Here is a 20,913-nt window from a genome sequence, read left to right as displayed (position 1 = left end):
TGCTGCATTCTGACCGCCCTCTGTGATTGTGGTAACATTTCCGCCATTTTGTGTTTGTACCGGGGGTCTAAGTACGTTGCCACCCACTACTGGTCCTTGGCCTTTATGTGTTTTGTACGGAGGTCCCCCTTAAAACACTGCAGCATGTAGGCCCCCATTCCCACTAAACTGGAAGCAGTATAGTGGCCTGCTTCCAGCTCATCATCCAGGATAATGTCGTCCTCGTTCTCCTCCCCCCATCCACGGATAACACAAGGGATCCCAGAAAGGTTTAAAGCATGCTCTTCTTGCTCCTCCTCATCCCCCCCAGCACCATCCTCCTCCTCCTCTGACTCCTCTTCAGACTCCTGCTGTTGATTTGTCTCAGATGGAGTAGCACCCCCTGGGAATTCATTCAACATTGCGACTTCCTGATCTTCCTGCTCCTGCTCCTCAATGGCTTGATCAATGACACGACGCAATGCACGCTCCAGAAAGAAGGCGTAAGTATGATGTCACTTATGGCGCACTGGCCGTGACTGGCCAGTTTGGTGATCTCATTGAATGGCCGCAGAAGTCTGCATGGGTCCCGCATGAGCAGCCACTGGCGAGGTGAAAAAAACCCAAGCTCCCCAGAACCTGTCCTGCCTCCGAGTTTGAACAGGTAGTCATTAACTGCACGTTTCTGCTGGAGCAGCCTATCAAGCATATGCAACGCTGAGTTCCATCGCATCGGACAGTCACAAATAAGACGCCTGAGGGGCAGGTTGTGTCACCGCTGAATATCAGCAAGGCGAGCCATGGCTGTGTAAGATCTTTGGAAATGGCCCGAGATTTTCCTGGCCTGCCGCAAGACGTCCTGGACCCCAGGGTATTTGGCAAAGAATCGCTGCAACACCAAGTTCAGGACATGTGCCATGCATGGCACGTGTGTTATTTTGCCCTGTTTCAGGGCACTCAGCAGATTGGCACCATTGTCGCACACCACTTTACCAACTGACAAATTCAGCGGTGTCAGCCACTGATCTGCCTGTGAACGCAAAGCTGAAAGGAGTGCAGGACCAGTGTGGCTCTTGGCTTCCAGACACAACAGACACAGCACAGCATGGCAAGCAACGTCTCACCTGGCATGTGGAATAGGTTCTGGGGATCTTGGGCGGCACAGGAGAAGAGACGGTAGCAGTGGAAGAGGAGGAGTCAGCCGAGGAGGAGAGGGAGGATGGAGGAGGAGGAGAAGAAGAGACAGGCCTGCTTGCAATCCGTGGCGGTACAACTAAATCTACACGGGTGCCACGGGTTGCATGCTTAACGGCCATCGGAAGGTTCACCCAGTGGGCAGTAAAAGTGATATACCTTCCCTGCCCGTGTTTGCTAGACCATGTGTCTGTGTAGATAACACCCCGCTTCAATCTGTGGTATTGGGGGGCCACAGGTTTATCACACACGTTCTACAAATAATTGGAATGGAAGGGCGGGGTCTTTCAATATGTGGCATTGGGGGGGGGGAGCATTGGTATAGCATACCAGTTCAAAAAATTGGCCAGTGAGTTTGGCGCTGTGTGTACCTGACTTCACTCAGCAAACTAGGCAATATTGTTGCATGACACAAATACACTTGAAAAAGTTTACTCAGAGAACACCCCACTTCAATATATGGCATTAAGGGGGGAGCACAGGTTTATTACACCAGTTCTACAAATAATTGGCCAGTATCTGTTGTCACTGTGTGTAGCAGAGTAAACACAGCAAAAGAGGCCAAATGTTTGCAGGACTAAAATACACTCTTAGAATATTATACTATTAAATAACACCCCACTTCAATATGTGGCATTGGGCGGGGGGGGGGGCACAGGTTTATTACACCAGTTCTACAAATAATTGGCCAGTAACTGTTGTCACTGTGTGTAGCACTGTTTACACAGCGAGAGGCCTAATTTTTGCAGGACTAAAATACACTCTTAGAAAATTATACTGTTAAATAACATCCCACTTCAATATGTGGCATTGGTGTAGCACACCAGTTCAAAAAATTGGCCAGTGAGTTTGGCGCAGTGTACCAGACTTCACTCAGCAAACTAGGCAATATTGTTGCATGACACAAATACACTTGAAAAAGTTTACTCAGATAACACCCCACTTTAATATGTGTAATGTTCCGGTACCTTTGGTACCCTAAATTACACTTTCCACAAGTGTATGCGCCCTACCATTTACTTTTGGAAAGGTGCGCATACACCTTTAAGACTGGAGCTGTCATCACTCAGCGCCGGACTAGATGGCTATTTAAGGCGTCGGCTCTCACTCACATGTGTTCGTTCAAACACCCTTACTTGGATGCTAACCTTGCTTGAAGATTCCATGCTTGCAAGCTTACTTCGCTGACAGGACCTCGCTGCGCTGATCCCTGTATCCCGCTACTGGATCATCCGCCTCTCCTGAACCACCCTTCGGCTGTATCGCTAATAGTGCTAAGTACCCCGCAGGGGAATTCTCTATAAACTTATACTAAGCTTACACTATCTAGCTCTGCATAGTAAAGACTGTTTATTACATCTGCATAAACTAGATTGCTAGCTCTTGAGACTACTGCTACTTTTCTGCACTGGGTTGATCTCTTTTGTATGTCCACCTGCTATTCTATCATCTGCTATCATACAACATTGCTAAACCTTCCTGCATCCATCTGCTACTGTCTCACCTTCAAGTGTCTATCACCTATCACCTATCCCTCAACCTTCATCATTGTGTTACCACATACATAAAGTCACTCTAGGAACCAGCTTGCTAATTGTGTGTATTTACTGGCTGAAATAAGACCTTCCACACATGATGAGTCATTGAGGTTGGGAATGGTATCTCAGCATATCTCTTACATGACTGCTGACGTGGAACTATTTCTGCAGCTGAAAATCCACACCATATAAGAAACGCAGGAGCGTTACAGATTGAACGAACCAAAAAAAAAAATGGATTCAGCAGAAATAGCCACTCAGGTGACACAATTAAAACAGCAAGTATCTGCGTTAATACACGCACTTGCTGAATTAAAAGAAGACAATCAGGCTCTGTCGCAGCAGGTAATTAGACTGACACAACTTACCTCTGCTCAGTCCCCTGAACCCAAGATAAATCCCCCTTTGGTATTTACAGGCGATCGCAAAAAATTTTGCGAATTTAAAAACGCATGTGAGTTACTTTTTTTGCTAAAACCTCGTACCTACCTTACTGATCACATTAAGGTTTATACTATTATTTCTTACCTATCAAGCGATCCTCGAGCCTGGGCAGATTCTCTTTTTGAGAAAAACGACCAGCTTCTCAACTCCTATGCCTTGTTCCTGGCAGAGCTCACTAGCCTATATGATGACCCCAATAGGCAGAGTACTGCTGATCTTCAGTTAAGATCCTTGAAACAAGGAAGGAGGCCTGTAGAAGACTTTGTCGCGGAATTCAAGAGATGGACCCTTGATTCAGAATGGAATGATGCATCTCTGAAAACCCAATTTAGGCTTGGCCTATCAGAAGCCGTTAAGGACGAGCTCGCCCGAGCGGATCTACCAAAAACCCTGGATGCATTAATACAACTCAGTATTACCATAGATAGAAGACTACGAGAAAGAAAGGCTGAAAAGATGGGAATGCCATTATCCGTTTCCTCTCAGAGTCTGGTCGTTGACCCCGTTCCTATGGAGATAGGAACCATACGCCCACCGCTATCAACTATGGAAAAAGCCAAAAGACGAAATGAAAATCTCTGCTTGTACTGTGCATCCCCGGATCACAAGATAAACGTCTGTCCCCTAGTCAACAAAAAGAAGGGTGAGTGTTCACATGTCTCCCTAGGAGGATTGACAACTTCATTCACTAACCCTTACATTTCTGTTTTTTTGACATTACAGTGGGACCAGAACAGGATTACTACTAAGGCCATGATTGACACAGGATCTTGTGGAAATTATATGGATATATGTTTTGCTGCTTTAAATAAAATTCCTATTATTTCTAAACTCAAACCTGTCTCAGTAAGTCTTATTACCGGTGTTCCATTATCCTCTGGTCCGATCACCGATCAGACACAAGCACTTCTAGTCACTATTAACGAGTCTCATAGGGAGACTTCTACCTTCGATTTAATACCATCACCCCACTTTCCCATTGTGTTGGGACTTCCCTGGTTGCACACTCACCAACCAACCTTAGATTGGAAGAAACGGTCCTTGACCTTCCTTTCTTGTTTTTGCGAGAAAACGTGTAACCTCCCGTTTTCCGGGAAGATTCTGTCTATGGTGACAGATGAGATTGCACCACTATGTTATCAGGATCTTTCTGAGGTTTTTCTTGAGAAAAATGCTCAAGCATTACCTCCTCATCGAGACTATGATTGTAGCATTGATCTACTCCCAAATAGCAAATTGCCGTTCGGTCATGTTTATCCTCTTTCACAGGATGAACTTGCCCATCTCAAAACCTATTTGGATGAGAACTTGGAAAAAGGTTTTATTAGACCTTCCACTTCTTCCACAGCAGCAGGACTCTTTTTTGTTTGCAATAAAGATTCAAGTCTCAGACCTATCATCGACTACAGGAAATTGAATGCTATCACAATAAAAGATCGCTATCCTCTACCGCTTATCCCTGAGCTCATTGAGCAGGTGCGTGGAGCTACCTATTTTTCAAAATTAGACCTGAAGGGAGCATACAATCTCATTCGAATCCGTGATGGACACGAGTGGAAGACTGCATTCAGAACTAGATACGGATTGTTCGAATATCTTGTGATGCCATTCGGCCTATGCAATGCCCCTGCAGTTTTCCAACGATTTATAAACGATATTTTTAAAGACTTACTAGATGTCTGTGTTGTGGTATATCTGGACGATATACTTATATATTCACGATCCCTGTCTGAACACATAAGACATGTAAGACTTGTACTATCGAGATTGCTTGCACATAACCTTTATGTGAAACTGAAGAAATGCTTGTTTCATAAAGACGAGGTACTGTTTCTAGGCTACATCATATCCAAAACAGGAATCGAGATGGACATGAGTAAAATATCCTGCATTCAGGATTGGCCTACACCAACTACACGCAAAGCGCTACAGCGATTCCTGGGATTTTCAAATTTCTACAGGAAGTTCATAAAAAACTTTTCTGCTATTGTGAGACCCCTCACACAGCTCACTAGCATAAAAATACCATTTAAATGGTCAGAAGAAGCAAATAAGGCTTTCCACTTGTTAAAGACAAGGTTTACTTCCGCTCCCATATTACGCCATCCAGACCCATCCCTCAAATACATTCTGGAGGTAGATGCGTCAAACATGGCAGTAGGAGCAATACTCTCCCAACGACCAACCCACACTTCACCACTTCATCCAGTCGCCTTTTTTTCTAAATCCCTGAGCAGTCCCGAGATAAATTACCCCGTGGGTGAAAAGGAACTGCTTGCTATAAAATTGGCTCTGGAGAATTGGCGACATTTACTCGAAGGCACCCAATTACCAATAATTATATACACGGACCATAAAAACCTCCAATATCTTCAGACTAGCAAAACTCTCTCGCACCGACAGGTACGATGGTCACTATTCTTTCTAAGGTTTAACTTCCTAGTGACCTACACACCTGCAGATAAAAACAAAAAGGCGGATGCACTATCACGACTAACTGAAGAAAACTACTTTGAAATCCCTTCCGTTCCTATAATACCTCACAAACGCATTATTGGAGTTGTCCGTTCCTTAAAGGAAGAGGTTCTGCATGGTATAAGTTTGGATTCACCCCCACCACAACTAAATACTGATGCAGAAGGCTTCCTCTACTACAACGACAAACTTTACATACCACCTACCCTACGCACCATCTTGGTGTCAGTGGACCATCTGACAAAAATGGCACATTTCATTGCTATTCGCAGACTACCTTCGTCCAAACAAACGGCAGAACTCCTGATGAAACATGTCTTCAGATTACATGGTATCCCAAAAACTCTTTTGTCTGACCGTGGATCCCAATTTATTTCTAAATTCTGGCAAGAACTATGTCACATACTACGGATTGAGCGGAAGCTCACTTCTCCTTACCATCCGCAGACCAACGGACAGACTGAAAGAGTCAACCAATGCATCGAGCAGTATTTACGTTGTTACACTTCTTACCAACAGGATGATTGGTTGGATCTTCTCCCCCTGGCAGAATTTGCCTACAACAACGCAACTCACAGTACAACCAAGCAGAGTCCGTTCTACTTGAACTATGGGTTCCATCCCTCTATTCTCCCTCCACGCATCCTTCCTTCAAATAACCCAGTAGCCTCCGACTATCTTTCCCAAATAAAGGATTCTCTGGGTTTACTAAATACTACCATTGCACACGCTCACAGTCAACAAAAGAAGTACTATGATCTTCGTAGAAGACCTTCTCCACAGTATACTATCGGGGACCTCGTTTGGCTCTCAACAAAAAACTTGAGACTGAAGATCCCTAGCAAAAAGCTTGGACCTCTGTTCTTGGGACCTTTCCCAATCAAGAAACTTATTGGAAAAGCTGCAGTGCAGCTTACATTGCCAATGGACCTAAAAATCCATCCCATTTTCCATGTGTCGCTACTAAAACCCCATGTTCCGGACCAAGGAATAAGACCTAATATTCCACCTCCCCCTCCTGTACAAGTTGAAGGTGGAGAAGAATACGAGATAAAAGAGATTCTGGATTCTCGTATCTACAGAAGAAAACTTCAGTACTTGGTTAAATGGAAGAACTATGGGCCCCAAGACGACACCTGGCTAAACACCTCTGACATACATGCCCCTAGATTAATCCGCAATTTTCATGCGAGATACCCAGACAAACCAGCTCCAGAGGCCTTCAGGAGCAGGCCTTAAGGGGGGGGTATTGTAATGTTTCGGTACCTTTGGTACCCTAAATTACACTTTCCACAAGTGTATGCGCCCTACCATTTACTTTTGGAAAGGTGCGCATACACCTTTAAGACTGGAGCTGTCATCACTCAGCGCCGGACTAGATGGCTATTTAAGGCGTCGGCTCTCACTCACATGTGTTCGTTCAAACACCCTTACTTGGATGCTAACCTTGCTTGAAGCTTCCATGCTTGCAAGCTTACTTCGCTGACGGAACCTCGCTGCGCTGATCCCTGTATCCCGCTACTGGATCATCCGCCTCTCCTGAACCACCCTTCGGCTGTATCGCTAATAGTGCTAAGTACCCCGCAGGGGAATTCTCTATAAACTTATACTAAGCTTACACTATCTAGCTCTGCATAGTAAAGACTGTTTATTACATCTGCATAAACTAGATTGCTAGCTCTTGAGACTACTGCTACTTTTCTGCACTGGGTTGATCTCTTTTGTATGTCCACCTGCTATTCTATCATCTGCTATCATACAACATTGCTAAACCTTCCTGCATCCATCTGCTACTGTCTCACCTTCAAGTGTCTATCACCTATCACCTATCCCTCAACCTTCATCATTGTGTTACCACATACATAAAGTCACTCTAGGAACCAGCTTGCTAATTGTGTGTATTTACTGGCTGAAATAAGACCTTCCACACATGATGAGTCATTGAGGTTGGGAATGGTATCTCAGCATATCTCTTACATGACTGCTGACGTGGAACTATTTCTGCAGCTGAAAATCCACACCATATAAGAAACGCAGGAGCGTTACAATATGTGGCATTGGGGGGGGGGGGGGCAATTGGTCTATCACACCAGTTATAATACATTATAAGTGCTTTTGTCACTGTGTGTAGTGTTGCTGCAGAAACGCTCAGTCTCACCACCACACCTGTCACAATGCTGCACAGTGCACAATAATAGTACTAATCCACTATAATATGCTTTCTACAAAGTATATTATACTGTGGATTAACCCCCCCCCCCCTTTTTTTAGTGCACTGCACAGCAATACCAAAAAATTTGCAGCCCTTTACATGACTTTTGTGGACATTGACAAAGCGATTTCTGTGCGACTGCAGCCGATATCTAACTGTCCCTAAACCAACCACTGGATACCTGGCCCTCATGTTAAAGAGACTGTAATAGACCCTAAAACGACATTGGAGCATTTTAAATGACTTTTGTGGACATTGACAAAGCGATATCTTCTGTGCGACTGCAGCCGAGCCGATATCTAACTGTCCCTAAAGCAACCACATGATACCTCTCCCTAAGCTCAAAAGATACTAGGCCTATACCGAAATACCAGCCCTGAGAAGGACTTTTTTGGACATTGACAGAGCGATTTGTGACTGCAGCCGATTTCTAACTGCCCCTAAAGCAACCACTGGATACCTGTCCCTAACCTGAAAAGAGACTGTAGAAGGCCTATACCGAAATACCAGCCTTGGAAAGGACTTTTGTGGATCTTCACAGTGTTACATGTGTCTAGCAAACTCTCCCTGATGAGCACAGCAGACCTCTCCCTACACTGGCAGAAAATGGAATGTGAAATGGCCGCCAGGTCAGGTCTATTTATAGGGTAGGGGGACTGTCCATGTGCTGGAATGTTTCAATTGGCTTTCCCGTTCCACCTGATGGCTGTGTCACGGGTCAAAGTTCTCCCCAATGTAAACAAATATGGCCACCGCGAACGATGCCATGTGTCCGAAAATTTGGCGGGTAGCGAACAAGCAAAGTTCGCCGCGAAACGACCGCCGGGCGAACCGCAAGGCCATCTCTACTAACCCTAACCCTTAACCCTAACCCTAAAGCCTAACAATAACCCTAACTCTAAACCCAAACCCTAACCCTATCCAACCCTAAAGCTATCCCTATCTAACCCTAACCCCCTACCCCTATCCTCCATAACCCTTACCCTAAATTCTAACCTTAACCCTCTAACCCTATCCCTAACCCTCTAACCCTAACCCTCTAACTCTACCACCCTAACCCTAAGAGTAACCCTAACCCTCTAACCCTAACCCTAACCCAATACCCTAACCATCTAACCCTCATCCTAACCACCAAACAACTCTTACCCTAACCCTAACCCCCTAATCCTAACCCACTAACCCTAACCCTAACACCCAAACCCTAACCCCCTAACCCTAACCTTAGCCCTAGCCCTAACCCTAACCATAGCCCTAACACTAACTCTAACACCTAACCCCCTAAACCTAACCCCAAACCCGAACCCTCTAACCCTATCCGCAAACCCTAACCCCTTAACCCGAACACCCCAACTCTAACACCTAACCCTAAGTATAACCCTTTAACCCTCTAAACCTCTAACCCTAAACCCTTAAACATAAACCTCCCCCTCTAACTCTAACACCCTAACCCTATCCCTGAAACCAACCCAAACCCCTTCCCTAACCCTAAATTCTAACCCCTAACCCTTAACCTAACCCTAACCCTAAACCTAACCCCACCCGAACCCCTAACCCCCAAAACTAAATTCTAACCCTAACCCTCTAACCCCCTAACCTTAAACCCTAACCCTAACCATCTAACCCTAACAGTCACCCTAACTCTAATCCTAACCCTAACCGTATCCCTCTAACCCTCTATCCCTAAACCTAACCCTAACCCCAACCCTCTAACCCTAACCCTCTAAACCGGACCCTAACCCTAAACCCTAACCCTATCCAACCCTAAAGCTATCCCTATCTAACCCTACCCCCCTACCCCTAACACCTTACCCTAAATTCTAACCCTAACCCAATCCCTAACCCTCTAACCCTAACCCAAACCCTAATCCTAACCTTCTAACCCTAACCCTAACCCTAACCTTAACCCTCTAACCCTAACCCTAACCTTAACTCTAACCCTCTAACCCTAACCCTCTAATCCTAACCCTCTAACCCTACCACCCTAACAGTAACTCTAACCCTCTAACCCTAACCCCATAACTCTAACCCTAACCCCCTAATCCTAACCAACTAACCCTAACCCTAACCCTCTAACCCTAACCCTAACCCTCTAACCTTAACACCCTAACCCTATCCCTGAAACCAACCCAAACCCCAACCCTAACTACTAACCCTTAACCCTTACCCTAACCCTAACCAAAACCCCCTAACCCCTAAAACTAAATTCTAACCCTAACCCTCTAACCCAAACCCCTAACCCTCTAACCCTAACCCTCACCCTAACTCTAACCCTAACCCTCTAACTCTCTAACCCTCTATCCATAAACCTAGCCCTAAACATAACCCTTTAACCCAAACCTTAACTCTAACCCTAACCCTAAACCCTAACCCCCAACCCTCTAACCCTAACACCCTAACCCTCTAACCCTCTAACCCTAACCTTCTAACCCTAACCCTAACCCTATAACCCTAACTGTAACGGACCATTTCAGCAGACAAGGGGTTAAAATCCGTTTAGGCGATATGCCCCTTTCTGAGAGACAGGCACAGCTACTGCAGAACTCCAAACTCCCGAACTGGATACAAAATAGCACTCCAACCTGGAACCTCATGAATAGCTGCTAGCAGACGAACAGGAAAAGCATACATCAGCTTACACTCCTAGCAATCAGTCTCCAACAGCATACAGTGAATCCCCCCAAGGACGAGACAAAGCTCAGAGTTGAGGGTAAAACAGGAACAACAACAACTTTTATTGGAAGAACACAGCACACTTTTATACAGAAATTGGAACATCCTTCCCCCAACAACCGCTTTCCCATTGGTCAATTTCACAGCACCTGCAGTCCCCCATAAGGTCCTCTCCAGACATGCAAATGAGGGCTCGAAAATGAGTCAGTAGTGATTGGTCAGATAGCTTGACCAGGAGGGCTGCTATGCAAATGAGGACTTGAAAATTAGTCAACAGGGATTGGTCAGATAGCTTTGACCAACGCAAGGAGACAGAAGCCCCAGGGGGCAATCAATGTAAACTATAGTCAGACACAGAACAATGGTTCCCTAACGAGCCCTCAATACACATTACTCTGAGTGTCAATACCTCCCTTAGCAGACAACAGGTGAGGTCATTAGCACACTTGACAAAAGGTGAATGGGGAGCCATCTTAGACAGTCCGTCTCCTCAGAACTTCCTGTAATGACCATATTAGGAGTTGACTTCCTGTTCAGAGAGCTCATGGCAAAAGGGAACTAAAATCTTCATATTACAAGGGAGACATTATTCTTGAATATGACTGTCCCATTTGTAGTAGTCCAAACCATAGTGTCAGTGATCACCACCCTCCTGGTCACCCTGCATCCATAACAGATGCAGGGTGACTTAAGCATAAGAAAGTCACACAAGGCTGGACATAGTGCCTCCCAACCTCTTTAAAGGAATTTGGGGTCCACAACCCCCATGCCCAAAGTGATTCCTGTCACACTAACCCTCACCCTAACTCTAACCCTAACACTAACCCTAACCCTCACTCTAACCCTAACCCTAACCCTCTAACCCTCTATCCCTAAACCTAACCCTAACATTAACCCTCTAACCCTAACCTTAACCCTCAAACCCTAACCCCAACCCTCTAACCCTAACCCTCTAAACCTGACCCTAACCCTAAACCCTAACCCTATCCAAACCTAAAGCTATCCTTATCTAACCCTAACCCCCTATCCCTAACCCCTTAACCTAAATTCTAACCCTAACCCTCTAACCCGAACCCTCTAACCCTAACCTGAACCCTAATCCTAGCCCTCAAACCCTAACCTTAACCGCCTAACCCTAAACCTCTAACCCTATCCCTCTAACCCTAACCAAAACCCCTAACCCTAACCCTAAACCTAACCCTAATCCTGTAACCCTCTTACCCTTACCCTCAATTCTCTATCCCTAACCCTCTAACCCTACCACCCTAACCCTAACAGTAACCCTAACCATCTAACTCTAACCCCAAAACTCTAACCCTAACCCCCTAATCCTAATCCACTAACCCTAACCCTAGCCCTCTAACCCTAACACCCTCACCCTAACCCCTAACCCTAACCTTAGCCCTAACCCTAACCTTAACCCTAGCCCTAACACTAACCCTAACCCCTAACCCTAAACCTAACCCCTAACCCTCTAACCCTATCCGCTAACCCTAACCCCTTAACCCTTACCCTAACACCCCAACACTAACCCCTAACCCTGAGTCTTACCCTTTAACTCTCTGAACCTCTAACCCTAACCTCTAACCCTAACTCTAAACCCTAACCCTTAACCATAACCCTCACCTTCTAACCCTAACACCCTAACCCTATCCCTTAAACCAACCCAAATCCCACCCCTAACCCTAACTCCTAACATTTACCCTTACCCTAACCCTATTCCTAACCCTAACCCCAGCCCTAACCCCCTAACCCCTAAAACTAAATTCTAACCCTAACCCTCTAACCCTAACCCCCTAACCCCTAACCCTAACCCTCTAACCCTAACCCTCACCTTAACTCTAACCCTAACACTAACCCTAACCCTCTAACTCTCTAACCCTCTATCCATAAACCTAACCCTAAACTTAACCCTCTAACCCTAACCTTACCTCTAACCCTATCCTTAACCCTCAAACCCTAACCCCAACCCTCTAACCCTAACCCTAACACCCTAACCCTCTAACCCTAACCCTAAACCCTAACACTAAGCCCTAACCCTAACCCTCTAACCTTAACCTTCTAACCCTAGCCCTAACCTTAGCCCTAACCCTCTAACCCTAACTCTAACCCTAACCGTAACCCCCTAACCATAACCCTCTAACCCTAACCCAAACCCTCTAACCCTAACCCTGTAACCCTAACCTACTAACTGTAACACTAACAGTAACCCTAGCCCAAACCCTAACCTTAACCCTCTAACCTTAATCGAAAACCCTCTAACCCTATCCCTTTAACCCTAACCAGGGGCATAACTACAGGGGTTGCAGGGGTTGCAATCGCTACCGGGCCCCATGCTCCAGGGGGCCCGGTAGCAAACCAGTGGGTGAACTTCTAGGATCTCAAAGGTCACACTTGCGACCGGGCCCTGGCATTTCACCACTGTGGGGAGGCCCCAAGATTTCAGGAAGGGGGCCCACTGCAGAACTTGTGAAAGGATCCTGATGCGGGACCATAATAAAAGGCCATGCAATGAGATTAAAGAGCCCCAGGATTAGTGGGAAGAGCCCCGGGCTTGAAGGGAAGGGCCCCGGCCAGGGGTCTGGAGGGCCCTTCATGGTTTCTTGCATCGGGGCCCTGAAGGTTCTAGTTACGCCTCTGACCCTAACCATAACCCCCTAACCATATAGACAATGTGGGCTATGTGGGACTTTAACTACCTCAATACTGGGCACTTAAACCCCCTTCCTTCCCAGACCAATTTTCATCTTTTAGCGCTGTTGCATTTTGAATGACAATTGCGCGGTCATGCAACATTGTACCTAAACCAAATTTGTGTCATTTTTTCCCCACAAATAGAGCTTTCTTTTGGTGGTATTTGATCACTGTCAGGTTTTTTCTTTTTTGGTGCACAAATAAAAAAAGACAGAAAAGTTTGAAAAAAAAAAAAGTTTTTTTGTTTAGGTTATAAAATTTTGTGAATAGATACGTTTTTTCCTGCACTGATGATGCCGCACTGACAGGCACTGATGAGGAGACACTGATTGGGTGGCACTGATGGGGTGGCACTGATGGGGTGGCACTGATATGCAGCACTGATGGGCACTGATAGGTAGCAATGATATGCAGCACTGATGGACACTGATATGTGGCACTGATAGATAGCACTGATATGTAGCATTGGTGGGCACTGATAGGCAGCGCTGATGGGCACTGATAGGCAGCACTGATGGGCACTGATCGGCGGCACTGATGGGCACTGGTGGGCACTGATAGGTGGCACTGTTCGGCACTGATGGGCGGCACTGATTGGCACTGATGGGGGGCACTGATGGGTACTGATGGGGGGCACTGATGGGCACTGATAGGCAGCACTGGTGGGCAATAATGGGCACTGGTGGGCAGCACTGGTGGATGGCAATAACGGGCACTGGTGGGCAGCACTGATATGTGGCATTGGTGGGCAGCACTGATAGGAGGGCACTACTGGCAGGCTGTTTGCCATCCCTGGTGGCCATGGTGGACATCCCTGGTGGTCATGGGTGGGCATCCCTGGTGGCTCTAGTGGCATCCCCTCCCCCCAGGGCTGCACTGGTAATCAATCATCTGATTACCAGCACAGACCCCCCCCTGTGATCAGTGAGTACTTGGAAATACTCACTGATCACCCCAGCTCCAGAATCCTCTTCTTCTCCTCCCTGACAGGATCTGTCAGGGAGGAGAAGAGATCGAAGCCGTTACAACGGCTGTATTTACATTGCATGACGGCTGTGATTGGACACAGCCGTCATGTGATCAGGAGGGCCAATCACAGGGCCCTCCTGACGCATCTTGTTGCGCTGTGTCCGAGGGACACAGGCACATCGGGATCGCGCCGCTGCGCGTGCCCGCGGCGGCGCGATCTCGCTCCTTCTGAAGGACGTTCCGGAACGTCCATTCAGAAGGACGAGACTCCCACCCGGCCGTATATGTACAATGGCCCGGGTGGGAGGTGGTTAAATGAGACACCAGCAGGTATGCCCAGTGTCTCCATCCCTGTATCGGAAAAAATAAATTGAAAAGGATTAAGAGAGGTGCATGGAAGCCAGTCAGCCCCCAGTCTGATGTACTCACCCTCCAGTCTGCCACCAACCAAGTAGACCTGTCTCATGATATAAATAAAGAACAGGGGTTTAGTTGAAACGCATTTGCAAACGCATGTGTAAGCTGCAGAGCCACGACACGACACCTTGTTATTATCTGCAGTCCTAACACTTTTAAATTTGAGTGTCTCCACTCTGGGAGCACATGCTGCTAATGGATGGATAGGAGGCAGGTGAGAGGGAGCAGCCCAAACTTCCCCCAACCCACCTCAATCCATGACTGGTCTAGTATCTCAAAACCCTAATAGCAATGTTCTTAAGATGGTACAAACTGAAAACGACCAGCTGAGAAGCATACACCTCCAACCCCTTGGTGAATGCAGTGTAAAACACAGATTGGGACTTTATATGAGGCAATTTGCCTGTATAGCACAGTGCCTCCATCCCTAATTTCATAAAATATTTGGGACTTTACATGAGACAAGCAGGTCATGCTTTGGTCTCCATCCCTGTATATGAAAAAACTGGGGTCAAATTAGACTGCATCCACCAAAAATGCACGAAAATCGCACCGTGGGACTTTAAATGAAGCACCAGCCTGTAGGCAAGGTGCCTCCATCCCTGGTTACATAGACAATGTGGGCTATGTGGGACTTTAAATGAGACACCAGCAGGCATGCCCAGTGTCTCAATCCCTGTATCGGAAAAATCAAATTGAAAAGGATTAAGAGAGGTGCATGGAAGTCAGCCAGCCCCCAGTCTGATGTACTCACCCTCCAGTCTGTCACCAACCAAGTAGACCTGTCTCATGATATAAATAAAGAACAGGGGTTTAGTTGACACGCATTTGCAAACGCATGTGTAAGCTGCAGAGCCACGACACGGCACCCTGTTATTATCTGCAGTCCTAACACTTTTAAATTTGAGTGTCTTCACTCTGGGAGAACATGCTGCTAATGGATGGTCGTTTTCAGTTTGTACCATCTTAAGAACATTGCTATTAGAGTTTTGAGATACTAGACCAGTCATGGATGGAGGTGGGTTGGGGGAAGTTTGGGCTGCTCCCTCTCACCTGCCTCCTATCCATCCATTAGCAGCATGTGCTCCCAGAGTGGTGAATGATGAATCCTACGTGGCATCGTGCTGTAGTGTCAACAGTTCTTAAGTAGGCCACGGCAGCTATTGCCTTGACAGAAGCATCACAGAATATGCAAAGGTTTTGACTCTGTATCTCTGTAGAAGGTACAGGAGCATATGGGCGTGAAACATGGAGATCTGATAAGACTGATAAAGAGTCCCTCCACTCTACCCAAGAGTTTCTCTTATCAAGGGGTAGTGGTGCATCCCACGAATCAAGTCTCTAAGTAAGGCTTTGCCTTGAATTGTAACAGGTGCCGCAAATCCTAATGGATCGTACAGGCTATTGATTGTAGACAAGACACCTCTGCGAGTGAAGGGTCTTTCTTCTCCATTTACTTGGAAGGTAAAAGAATCGGATTTCAAGTCCCAAAGTAGACCTAGACTACGCAGTACAGGTAAAGAGTCTGTACCCAGATCTAAGTCCTTTAGATCAGTGTTTTTCAACCTTTTTTCACCCAAGGCACACTTTAAAATCTGGAAGAATCTCAAGGCACACCAACCACAAATGCAGCCTGGACTGGACGAAAGAACATGACGTCGCTCTGGCCCTCCAAGGCCATAGAGGCTATTAAAGAGGATATACTCTTTCATCGCCCCCTGGGACTAGCCCGCTGCACTATTGGATTGCTTCTCGGGTGAGCCAGTGGGAGGGGGGTACATCCACTCCCGCTGCTTCTGAAAGCATTCCAGTGGCTCATGTGCTGCTTGGAACCCTTTCATTAGAAAGCCAGCCGTGGGCTGTAAAAATCAATACTAATGTTATTGCTGATATCTTCAGCCATAACCCCGATAAACCATTTCAGATCCGGAACGTATATTTAACTATGACTCGCTGCAGTGCATGTGTAGTGCAGGGTACTTGCACTTTTCATGTGCGTTACCTGCCGTTTCTCATCAACTTCTAGTATGTCCTACATTTTCTGAAAGCACACCAAAAATGAGGGACATAATAGAAGTCTATAGGAAACTGCAGGTAATGCACATGAAAACCACGGGTACCCTGCGCTACACTTGCACTGCGGCCAAACTGCAGCAGAGCAATGTGCAAGCGGAAGACGAAATAAAAAGAAGTGCAGTTACCATTAAAGAAATATAGTTACTATTACCAATAATAATAATAATAACCAACATATCTTATGTATATTTATATTGCATTAAAAAAAAAAAAAACAATCACCATGCCTGCAATTATACCTAAAACAAAAACATGCAGGTAAATTACAGGTACAATTGCTCATGGAGCTCAGAGGAGCTCATATGCAGCCACTGAAAAGCCTCCTCCCTGTTCTTCCTCCTCTCCTCATGCTCTGCTTCATTTCCCCTCGGGGAAAAGCGCGCCAGCCAGCGTCTCCTGGGACCTGCGTCTCGCACATCCCAGAAAGCTGTGCGTACGCTTGACCCGCCCCTAGCAACCGATGACCTCATCGGTTGGCAAGATGCGATCGGACGGCACGCACAGCTTCCCAAATGCCTGTGGCAGCTGAAAGTGAGCTTTAGACAGCGGACCAGAACCGCTGTAACAACAAGGCTAAACTGAGTGGCCAACACAGTATGTAGATCAGATGGGGTAATTTTGCCAAGGCACACCTGTGGACTCTTCACGGCACACCAGTGTGCCGCGGCACACAGGTTGAAAAATGCTGGTGTATAGTAATACAGGGGAAGTCATACCAGGATTAGCCACAAGGAGGCAGCAGAGTGTCAGTAATATTATGTGTATAGTAATACAGGGGAGTCATACCAGGATCAGCCACAAGGAGGCAGCAGAGTGACGGTAATATTATGTGTATAGTAATACAGGGGAGTCATACCAGGATCAGCCACAAGGAGGCAGCAGAGTGTCAGTAATATTATGTGTATAGTAATACAGGGGAGTCATACCAGGATCAGCCACAAGGAGGCAGCAGAGTGACGGTAATATTATGTGTATAGTAATACAGGGGAGTCATACCAGGATCAGCCACAAGGAGGCAGCAGAGTGTCAGTAATATTATGTGTATAGTAATACAGGGGGGTCATACCAGGATCAGCCACAAGGAGGCAGCAGAGTGTCGGTAATATTATGTGTATAGTAATACAGGAGAGTCATACCAGGATCAGCCACAAGGAGGCAGCAGAGTGACGGTAATATTATGTGTATAGTAATACAGGGGAGTCATACCAGGATCAGCCACAAGCAGGCAGCCGAGTGACGGTAATATTATGTGTATAGTAATACAGGGGAGTCATACCGGGATCAGCCATAAGGAGGCAGCAGAGTGTCAATAATATTATGTGTATAGTAATACAGGGGAGTCATACCAGGATCAGCCACAAGGAGGCAGCAGAGTGACGGTAATATTATGTGTATAGTAATACAGGGGAGTCATACCAGGATCAGCCACAAGCAGGCAGCCAAGTGACGGTAATATTATGTGTATAGTAATACAGGGGAGTCATACCAGGATCAGCCACAAGGAGGAAGCAGAGTGTCGGTAATATTATGTGTATAGTAATACAGGGGAGTCATACCAGGATCAGCCACAAGGAGGCAGCAGAGTGACAGTAATATTATGTGTATAGAAATACAGGGGAGTCATACCAGGATCAGCCACAAGGAGGCAGCAGAGTGACGGTAATATTATGTGTATAGTAATACAGGGGAGTCATACCAGGATCAGCCACAAGGAGGCAGCAGAGTGTCAGTAATATTATGTGTATAGTATTACAGGGGGGTCATACCAGGATCAGCCACAAGGAGGCAGCAGAGTGTCGGTAATATTATGTGTATAGTAATACAGGAGAGTCATACCAGGATCAGCCACAAGGAGGCCGTAGAGTGACGGTAATATTATGTGTATAGTAATACAGGGGAGTCATACCAGGATCAGCCACAAGGCGGCAGCAGAGTGTCAGTAATATTATGTGTATAGTAATACAGGGGGAGTCATACCAGGATCAGCCACAAGGAGGCAGCAGAGTGTCAGTAATATTATGTGTATAGTAATACAGGGGGAGTCATACCAGGATCAGCCACAAGGAGGCAGCAGAGTGAAGGTAATATTATGTGTATAGTAATACAGGGGAGTCATACCAGGATCAGCCACAAGGAGGCCGTAGAGTGACGGTAATATTATGTGTATAGTAATACAGGGGAGTCATACCAGGATCAGCCACAAGGCGGCAGCAGAGTGTCAGTAATATTATGTGTATAGTAATACAGGGGGAGTCATACCAGGATCAGCCACAAGGAGGCAGCAGAGTGTCAGTAATATTATGTGTATAGTAATACAGGGGAGTCATACCAGGATCAGCCACAAGGAGGCAGCAGAGTGTCAGTAATATTATGTGTATAGTAATACAGGAGGAGTCATGCCAGGATCAGCCACAATGTGGCAGTAGAGTGTCAGTAATATTATGTGTATAGTAATACAGGGGGAGTCATACCAGGATCAGCCACAAGGAGGCAGCAGAGTGTCGGTAATATTATGTGTATAGCAATACAGGGGAGTCATACCAGGATCAGCCACAAGGAGGCAGCAGAGTGACGGTAATATTATGTGTATAGTAATACAGGGGAGTCATACCAGGATCAGCCACAAGGTGGCAGCAGAGTGATGGTAATATTATGTGTATAGTAATACAGGGGAGTCATACCAGGATCAGCCACAAGGAGGCAGCAGAGTGTCAGTAATATTATGTGTATCGTAATACAGGGGAGTCATACCAGGATCAGCCACAAGGAGGCAGCAGAGTGTCGGTAATATTATGTGTATAGTAATACAGGGGAGTCATACCAGGATCAGCCACAAGGAGGCAGCAGAGTGTCGGTAATATTATGTGTATAGTAATACAGGGGAGTCATACCAGGATCAGCCACAAGGTGGCAGCAGAGTGATGGTAATATTATGTGTATAGTAATACAGGGGAGTCATACCAGGATCAGCCACAAGGAGGCAGCAGAGTGTCAGTAATATTATGTGTATAGTAATACAGGGGGAGTCATACCAGGATCAGCCACAAGGAGGAAGCAGAGTGACGGTAATATTATGTGTATAGTAATACAGGGGAGTCATACCAGGATCAGCCACAAGGTGGCAGCAGAGTGTCGGTAATATTATGTGTATAGTAATACAGGGGAGTCATACCATGATCAGCCACAAGGAGGCAGCAGAGTGTCGGTAATATTATGTGTATAGTAATACAGGGGAGTCATACCAGGATCAGCCACAAGGAGGAAGCAGAGTGACGGTAATATTATGTGTATAGTAATACAGGGGAGTCATACCAGGATCAGCCACAAGGTGGCAGCAGAGTGTCGGTAATATTATGTGTATAGTAATACAGGGGAGTCATACCAGGATCAGCCACAAGGTGGCAGCAGAGTGTCGGTAATATTATGAGTATAGTAATACAGGGGAGTCATACCAGGATCAGCCACAAGGTGGCAGCAGAGTGACGGTAATATTATGTGTATAGTAATACAGGGGGATTCATACCAGGATCAGCCACAAGGCGGCAGCACAGCGAGTGTTCCCATCGTATTTTCTACTACGCATGCCCAAGCCGCCATTTTATTCTAATTACAGCGGTCTTCAGAAAGATGGTGGAAGCAGCAGACAGGTTCCAATGTTTTGCCTCATCCACATTTCCGCTTCCATTTCAGCAAACATAAAGGATGAAATCCTCCATACAATGGCGGCCTAGCCGTCCTATAGAGCCCGGGGTCATTGTGTGAAAGTTGGAATCCAGGCGGTTTATTTACTGTATAACAAATCTAAGTCAGCTTCCAAGTCCAATAAACCTTATAAACTGTCCAATAAGAATGGGGGCGGAGCCTGGAAACATTCCCCGCCCTGTAAAACACGGCTCCCTATCACGTCCGCTCGGACATGACCACGCCCACCGCAGTGATTGGCGCTTCATCTAACTTCTGACAGGGCAAAACTAACTATGAGAAAAATGTCCGAGATGGCCGCCATATTACTGACGACCAGAGCATTTACAACGCTCTCAAAAATGGAAGCTGTCCTGGACATGCGCAGTATACTAAACAGAAATGTCCGTAGCGCCGCCATTTTTCTGAAGACCTAAACAATGTTCTCATTAAAATGGCGGCGGACTGGGCATGCGCTGTATCTCTTTCAAACACTGCCACTTGCTGACTGATCCTGGTAGCGCTCACACTGATTTTCAATACATGGAATATAACTGCTACTCT

This window comes from Pelophylax lessonae (assembly GCF_965119305.1).
Source record: "Pelophylax lessonae genome assembly, chromosome: 1".
NCBI lineage: Eukaryota > Metazoa > Chordata > Amphibia > Anura > Ranidae > Pelophylax > Pelophylax lessonae.
The sequence above is the reverse complement of the archived record's forward strand: the minus strand, read 5'-3'. Positions refer to the sequence as shown.